This window comes from Notolepis coatsorum, assembly GCF_963971535.1.
Source record: "Notolepis coatsorum genome assembly, chromosome: 15".
Lineage (NCBI taxonomy): Eukaryota > Metazoa > Chordata > Actinopteri > Aulopiformes > Paralepididae > Notolepis > Notolepis coatsorum.
The window spans coordinates 78742622-78751526 of record NC_140179.1 but is presented as its reverse complement, the minus strand read 5'-3'; the positions used below and the strand labels follow the sequence as shown (position 1 = coordinate 78751526).

Here is an 8905-nt window from a genome sequence, read left to right as displayed (position 1 = left end):
ATGGCATCGGCTGTCCTTCCATCCAGTCCACCACCAACTGTTCAGCTTCCTCTTCTCTCTCCATCTTCAGGCTTCTGCCAACAGGGCTTGGCAGTTGTGGGTCCTTCTCCAAACATCTTCTCCATATACCAGCCTGGTAGTTGGCTCTCTGTGCATGTTTTGTTAAGCAGTCCTTGCATGGTGGGAGTTGATGACTTTCAAGTTCACCTTTTTTGGCACAGAAAAGGTGATATCTGAGCTCATTGACCTTGGTGGTTGATGCTTTTGGGGCATACAGGAGACATGTAAATGCCTCTAGTTTGTCCATCAGCTCTGGGGAGAGATCCCATTCCTGACCCAACTCTGAGAATGTGTCCTGATTTTGCCTGTTGCTGGTCAGAATTTTTAGGGCACTTGTCTTCCCTTTGCCTGCAAAAGCACTTACAGTGTCACATCCTGTATATGCATGCAACACGATGAGAGCTCTACACACCTCTACGCCAACAGTGGCAGCAACCTTCCTGATGTCCACAAGCCTTGCACAGGATTTACTGCCACTCATTACTTTTCTCAGACATGTTCAAGTTGTCAAAAAACCACAGTATTTTTATGATCATATAGTTTACATAAGAGAAGAACATGACCATATGACTAGACAAGCTACGTCAGGCCATCTAATGGCACCTAAACCAAGAACAAATCTACTAAAATCTTCTGTGACTTACAGAGCTATCATGGAATGGAAGCACTATTTGTTTGATTTTAGTTATTTTAGTTATTTTATTTGAATGCTTTTTGCTGGTGGATATTTTGTACAATGTCATTCTAACTGATGTTGATAGTGATGTAATTGATGATGTGACTGATGTTGATGTTGATGATGATGTAATGTATTGATGTTGATGTTGGTGATGATGTAGTGTATTGAATGTTGTTGTACATTTGTGTGTGCGGGACCCCAGGAAGAATAGCTTTTGCCTAGTGCAAAAGCTAATGGGGATCCTAAATAAACATAAACATAAACTAAAAACATCTGGAACAATGGGGCCTCAATCTTGTCACAGAATGCTAAAGACATGATAAAGACATCTGTGTCTTCTGAGCAGATAACTACAGATGGGTATCCCTCTCTTGTGGCATGGGCAGCATGGAGAAGTAGGCGGCCATCTGCTTCTTCTTGTTGGCATTGAAGAGCTGACACCTCCTCACTGTCCTGAGATGTGATTCTGTAACATTTGTCATTCACAGTTGCATACAGAATCTTGTCTTGTAGCTTTGCTCTGTACTCTGCCTTCCTCCATTCATCGACTATAAAGCTAATGAGACTAGTTTTGTTACTGACTTTGGTCAGGAAGCTCCTCCACTGCCTCACCATCTGTGTGCCTGTGATACCTTGCAACTCATAACCAGTATCTACACCCCGTAGAGATCTTTCACTGTTCTTGATAGAGTTCTCCTTGTATTTGTCAAACACAACATCTATTCTGCTACTCTGACTGCCTTCCCTCAGAGCCATACCCAGAACTGGTGTGGCAACATCTCTGAACGTAACTTGATCACCTTTCACTCTTTGGACCAAGTTCATTCCATCAACCACTGTAGCAGAGTTCCCTGGGAGTTGCTCTGCTACTGCTAAATTTTTCTGCAAGGTCGTGGCCAAAGTCGCTTTATTGGTCTTTCTCAGCAATCCGTCTGGTGTGGACAGGGCCCAGGGCAATGGCCCAAGGGGATGAGAAAGGTTATCCTCCATATGTAGACTGCGCCCTTGTGCCATCACTATGATGCGTCCAAACAAAGACCTGTCTGCTTTTAAGATGATTGCCCTTCCACTTTATTTAACTCTTTCTTCTTACACATATCACTGAATGTTTTCAGCCTGTTCGTTTTCATTGGATCATGGAATGTCTTTGCTGGTGGGTCTTTCTCCAGTCTCTCATCCTTGAAGATTGCATAGCATTGCTCACCAATCTCATATGCATTCATCAGGTCGGAGGCAATCTCCTTGGGGGCTGTCTTTGCTGTAGAGATGCTAATGAGGTCCCGCTTCTCTGCAAATGGGTTGACCCATTCCTGTATGAGGCTAACCACTGCTGAAACTGCTTCCTCATCTTTCTGGATTCTTGGCCGCTGTAGCTCCGCATGACAAACTTCTGATTTGTTACCTTGCACCATCTCCCTTAACTGTCCCAGGAATGCACTGCGGTGCTCAGCTGTTATGTAGTGGCGCTTGACAGCTCCGGCATTCAGGCTGAACCGTGTTGTGCCTCCAGGAGTCTGTGTGTCTTTGTTAACTGTGACTTCAGTAGCCTGGTCCACAGGGATCCGTCCAAAGGGGTTGTTACTTGACAGCTGCACTGAGAATTGGCCTGTCTTGAAGCCCTCATACACAGAAGGATGCTTCTCTGGGAGGTTTGTCATCTGAGTAAAGTAAGGGGACAGGCACCTGGCATAATTTATCTTATCATAGGCAAAGCAACATGGGATCATGCTTCTTATAGCATGGAGGTGCAACTCCCAGTCCCCCTCCCGAGAGGCACGCAGAAGGCCAAGTATTACGTCCTCTACCATGTCAATGTATGACATCCAGAATGCAGAAAGCTCTCCATTGTTGTGACGGAGGTGTTCCAGAAAGTCTGTCCACAGGGTTATCAGCTCAGCTAAGAGAGGACTTTGCAGCAGATTGCTCGCTGTCTGTTGGTTCAAGTCACTGGCCATGTCTTTCACATTGTCCAAGAGTGATTTGATCATCCCACTCTTCTCTGGAATGCTGTCCTCAACCCACGGTGTGAACTCTGCCCATGCAAGTCTAATCAGTGCTTCATAGATGTACTTGTGGACCCTGACAGGTTATAGTGTTTACCATCAAGGACTCCATTGACCGAACCCTCTGCGACAATTCCAGCCTCTATGCATATGTCTTTTAGACCAGCATCCCAAAATCGCTTTCCGAGGATGGCTAAGGCATTACATATGGTATGGAATGTCCCCATTCTGAGAAGAATGTTGGAGAAGCACTCTGTGCTTCCAGGCTATTTCAGTGGCTTTCGCCTAGAGTGCTTGATCCATGACTACCACAATTGTTTCTAGATGCAGTTCCTTCCTGATTATCTCTGATTGATTCAGGATTTCAAACACTGTGGTCAACTGTGTGGCTGGTGAATTGATGGTTGGCAGATACCCAACTATATCTTGTGAGATTGGTTCTTGGTCCCTGGTGCTGATATTAAAACCAGTCCAGCTTGGGATTGTCTGATTCTCTGTATCTGTTTTCCTTGCAAGTGTCCACACCAGGTTCTTCTTGCAGGCAAGAAAAGCAGCTTCCTTGGTTTCCTGGACACAGTGTTCCCTGGTTGGGAGAGGCTGTGGGCCCACACACGCACCTGCTACATATACTCCCAGTTCTTGGTCCTCAATGGTGACCGATCTCTGCTTCAGTTTCTCAATGTGTGGAAGCTCAGCTCTTGGCAGTTGTGGTCCATAGACATTGGCCTGTACAACTATGCCATTGACTCTATGTGATGTGCCCTTTCCAGTGAGAGTTTCCTCAAGTCTATCGATATTGTCCCATGCAAGATTGGTAAAGACATGAGGCTTGATGGATGCTGGAAGTACAACTCTCTGGTTTGAGGCTGTTGCTAGCTTTTGGAGACACAGAGCAGTGTCATTCTCTTCAAGTTGGGAGTAAGAGACTCCATGCCCAAGCCTGTTCAGTGTTTGGATGAGCTCAGTGTTACCCGTCAATGTTTTTACTGCATAAGGAAGTAGAAGGTGCTTTGGTGGTTTGTGTTGACCACATGTCACAGCATATATTATGTCCTGACTAAATGACTGAACCAGAGCATTGACTCTCTGTGTTTGAGTTTTGGTGTCAGGATTTCCAGTGAGCAGTCCAACAAGAAGCCGTTCTAGTTGTTCTGGTATGGACATATGAGCATATCTATCTTTCACATCAGATGGGTGGAAAGGCCAGGGAGTCACAGTCATCTTGTGTCTAATGATTGATCTGATATATGATGAAATTTGATCTATGATCTTGTTGAGATTGGTTGACTTGGCCCTCCAAACTTTGAGCTCCCTCTGTAGAGTTTGATTTTCCAAGACAATGTCCCTTAAGGATATACTTTTAGGAACCATCAACAATTTTCCTTTGTCATCTGGAAATATATCTACTGAATTGCCCAGCTCAGATTCAAGTTTCCTACGAATGTGATTCCTTGTATAATCTTGCCTGAGTGTAACTCCACCAGATAGCATGAAAGATTCAAGTTTCATGACCAAAGAAGTGACTTGTACAATCATCTTGTTGGGTATGATATCAGTTCTGATATAATTGAAAAGGTCTTTATAGGCTTCCCTTTCAATCCTTTTATACAGTTCATCACCATCTGTTTCTTCATCATTCTCTTTGTACTCAGGTGCCTTTTTCTTCATTCTGGTGTAATCCTTATAGCATGGACGATGATAGTGCGCCTCTGCAGCTACTATGTCTCTGCTTGTTACTGCTAGAATCTTTTCATCTCCATTTTGGGTTGCACATTCTCGTAGTGTTTGGTCAGCTCTGAGTTGTACAGCTTGTGTAAGCTTTTCACGTGTCGTATATTTCTAAATGAAAACATGAACATAAGCAACTATAAATGTACCAAATGATAAAACAGAGAAGTTGATTTGAAAGACAGGGTGATTTGAACACCATGTGAAGTTATTTCTGAAGACCCTAGGCTAAAGAGGTTGAGAGACAATGGCCCCTCACCCGGCCAGCTGGCAGGAAGCGAGGTTGTTTAAAGTAAGTGGTATGAGACAAGTAAGGACTTTCAAGTTACAACACGGCAACTGCTGACTAACCCAGAGGTCAGAAAGGTGACACAGGCTATTTGGAAAATCGCCCCTTACACAGTAGAATGCCACTCTAATAGGTAGACTAGACGGTTTTTAGACCTTAAGGATATAAAGAAAACTATTGGCTTTGTCAGAGAGATTAGTTAGATGGCTTTAGAAAACATTGCAACACATATGTAAAGAAAGGACCATTATGATAAAAGTGAGCTGTCATACCAAATCACCTTAGATAAATAGGTTTGGCAGGCATGAAAAGTTGACCATAAGTGAGCCAAATACAAAGACATTGTTTGTAAATTAATGTTAATACTGAACAAAATAATAAGTGATCAAAATAGAGCTAAAACCTAGATTACAGCGTACTTTAGAATAGGAAAAACAAACAGTAAGATAAATAGTTCAATCAAAAATAAAGTAAAAAGTGGACCCAACTGAAGACAAGACAGTGAGTCACTGGCTAGACAATAAAGAATTATCTTAGTATTCTAAAATGCAATTACAGAATGATAAAGAGTTTGTAGATGGAAATAGCTCATGTTGTATTATCTAGGGATCAAGAGCCAGTCTGTCTCCCCATAGACTATGAAAACGGTTGTGTCAGCAGAAGAAATTGTGTAACATGTGGACACAGGACACCAACAGACAGGTTTCTGCTGGAATGTGGACCAAAATAAGAAAAGCGTATGGACGTGAACAGGCAGGCAGGGTCTCCCCCCTCCCTCTCGCTCTCTGTCTCCCCCCCCTCTCTCTCTCGCTCTCTCTCCTCTGATAAAAAGGGGCGGATGGCGACGGACAGAGACACACACCCGGTGACACTCAGAGGAGACGGAGAAGGATCCCTGCAGAGCCAAGCCGTGACACAGAGGGACTGAGACCCGATGACAGACGAAATCGCTTCGCATCAGGAGAAGCGCTGACACACCAGAAAGGACCTGAAGACCCAGAGACATGGGGACAGACGATGACAGAGATCGAATCGCAACAGGAGCGCTGAAAACCTCCACCGACAGAGGGAGACTCGCGACTCGACTCGCCACTCAGGCTACTGAAGAGCCGATGACTCAGAGAGCCATTGAGACCAGATGACCGAGCCGAGGTTCATAGCGGACTCCGCCGATACGAAATCAAGCACTCCCTGCCTGATCGACGAGGAGACCAGGTTGTCTTGACAACCAGACCAGCGAACCACAAGAGAGGACTCGGTGTTGGCCATGGACAACCTAAGACCAGCGAACAGCACCGAGAAACGACAACAGCCAAATGAAAGAGACGATGTACTGTTTTAATTCCTAAAACTGTTTTATTAATAAACACCGCCGCCCGTTGATTTTGACCATATCGTCAGTCTCCTCTTACTTGAAACCGAACATCTGAAAATACCTAAAACCATGCAGAGGAAAGGGTGAAATAGAACACTATACGATCAATGAACTTAGATAGAGATACATGAATGAAGAAAAGACACTTCACACGCACCTGGGAGCCCTTTAGAACCTTCTTCATCTTATCACAAAAAATTCAGATTTTATCATACACTCTTGCTTCTGATGAAGATCTCCTCCTTTGGCCTTTTTGATGTCTCACCAGCTTCATCAGTAATGCTTTCTTTGACTTTCCTTTTCAGAGTCTCTAAGTCTCTCTTCATGGTGAATAGGCTTCGGCATTTTCCGTGATAGTAGATTCTTGGGACTTCTTTTTCTCCAAGTTCTTGCGCAACATATAAAATAGGGGCATACTTTCTCACTTTGGCTGCTTCAAGTAATGTTTCCCAGGATGTATAGTCTTAAATGGTCATCATCTTCTTTTGATGTGTCCTGGTGTATGATACACTGTTTCTTAATAGAATCTCTGTGTGTATGGCTCTCCATTCTGATGCAAATTGATTCAGCTACTCCAGATCTAAATCTACTCTACTCGTCTCTCTCACCACAGTACCTGAAACAAAAAAAAACAAAAAATAATAATCACTAACATTGCTGATGAAAAAAATCACCTGTGTGTTTACGTTCAAGTTGAATAACCTTTTAACCTGCACAGTAACATGTTTAAAACACGATTAATTGATTAAAATGTTCCTTACGCTTTCTCCTAGGATCACGATCGTCCATGCTTGCTGAAAGAAGGGTGTGGCTCTAATGCAGTCCACTTTAGATGATGTTAGAACAGTGGTTGGCTTATAGACATCCAATCAAATGTTTGTTCATATGGGTGGGTGGACCCGGTGGAGTCAGATGACAATAATTATAGATCTAGACAGCCTTGAAAAGTCATGTCCATGGATCAAATGGGATATCTTTATAAATTGTATCATAAATGTTGTATTTTTAGTGTATTTTCATCACATCCAGAGTTAGATTTGTAGTCAAGGAGTAGGAGAACACATACAGTTGCATTATTATCCATGGGATATTGGTTATAATGGTCATATTGCCTTTTAAATTAAGATTATGTACCAGGCGAGGGTAAAAATATGATGTTTTCCTTCATTGTATCTCCATTTACTCTGGAATAGTAATAGATGTGGGTTTACTTACACTGGATTCATATGTCCTAGCTTGTTACCTATCAAAGGAGACCAGAAATTATTGGGTTAGGGCATTTACTGTACATTGGAGGGGGTTGGGTTAGGACATTTACAGGGGCCAGTTTCGAAATGCAGTCTCCCATAGGTGCTCTTTGAGAGTGGTTTTGAAAGTGGGTAGTGATTCACATTCCTTTACAGCTTTGGGTAGGGCGCGTTCCACATTGATGTGGCATAATTGCGAAACGTGTTTAGTCCCTTGTTTGAGCCAAATCTGGGTTTAACATGATTTGTGGAGCTCCCTCTGGTGTTGTTGTGGTATTCACTGACCTTTGGGAAGTATTTTTTGATATGTACATATACCTTAGTCGTATATAGTGTATCTTGTAGACCAGGCCCATTGCAAGTTGCTGTACTCTGTCGTCTACTCTAAGCCACCCTAGGTTGTCAAAGTGGGCAGGGGTGAGGTGGGGTTCTAGGAGTAAGGTCAAGCAGTAGTCTGACCAGTTTGTTTTGTGATGTTTGTAATTTTGTTTTTAGCACCTTTCAGGTGCTTTGGTACCATGAGGTGCAACGTGCAAGCCTAGTACCCTTGAATGAGTGCTCCTACCAGCGTCTTCAGGGTAAATGTTGTGACTAATGTTACATTGTTAAACTTTTATTTTTATTTGATCTGGTGTAAACAGTCTCTGAACTTGTGAAACTCAAGTGGCTTGGGTGTGTTTTTCGTTAGAACATTTGAGAGAACCTTCCCTTTACAAACAGTGGGTTAAAAAGTAACCAAAGTAACTTTTGGGTGGATGTGACGTCAGACAGATGCGCCTCCCTCCCCCCCAGCAGCCAGTCGCTCGGTGGTGACGCAGGGCTGAGCAGGGGAGAGCACAGGGGAGAGCAGGGGAGAGGTTAGTTCGTTACTCCAACAAGACTGGTGTTTATTCCGCAAATTAATTATCGACACCTGGGGAGGATAAACGTCTTAACGGTAAAGTTACAGTATTCTCTTTTTACCTTATGCAATTTAACTTTGTTTAGCGGAACGGTGGTTATAATGCTAACAGAGTTCGCTGCTAACATTTTAAACGATAGCTGCCTCTCGTCACAATTAGCTGCTGCCTCTCTCTCTCTCTCTCTCTCTCTCTCTCTCTCTCTCTCTCTCTCTCTCTGTAAGTAAAGTTGTAGCTAACACGTTACTACAGCTGTGGAACAGCATTGATTGATTGAAAACTTTACTAACAGATTGCAGAATACACACAATTGTTAAGGGTATGCAGACCAGAGAAAGACTTTCATCTTGTTTACATCAGGGTCCCCCATTTTCACTTCATCATAAATAAAGCATAATAAAGCAGTGTGTTTGCCCACCAAGCAACCTACACTGGCCGAGTAGGGGTTATTATTAGAAGTCCAACTAATCACTTAAGTCCGAGATGTCATGGTGCCAGGAAAACTGTCAATAGTACCAGGTTTTAGAGGTTTATTTGGCTGGATAGCGAGCCCCCCCCCCTGCTGTCCAGTTTCAATGCGATCCACTGATGACGGGCGGGGCAGGTTTCGATTAAAGATAATCGA

At 43.4% G+C, this 8905-nt stretch overlaps 1 protein-coding gene across 1 annotated transcript in view; it reads left to right on the top strand.

Annotated features, from left to right (window-relative positions):
* The first annotated feature begins 8192 nt into the window (after positions 1-8192).
* pacsin2 (protein kinase C and casein kinase substrate in neurons 2) overlaps positions 8193-8905 on the top strand; it is a 99232-nt gene continuing 98519 nt past the window's right edge. The window contains exon 1 of the mRNA XM_084330402.1: positions 8193-8318. The gene's annotated coding sequence lies outside the window, so the exon portion shown is untranslated. The remainder of the gene's footprint in view (positions 8319-8905) is intronic.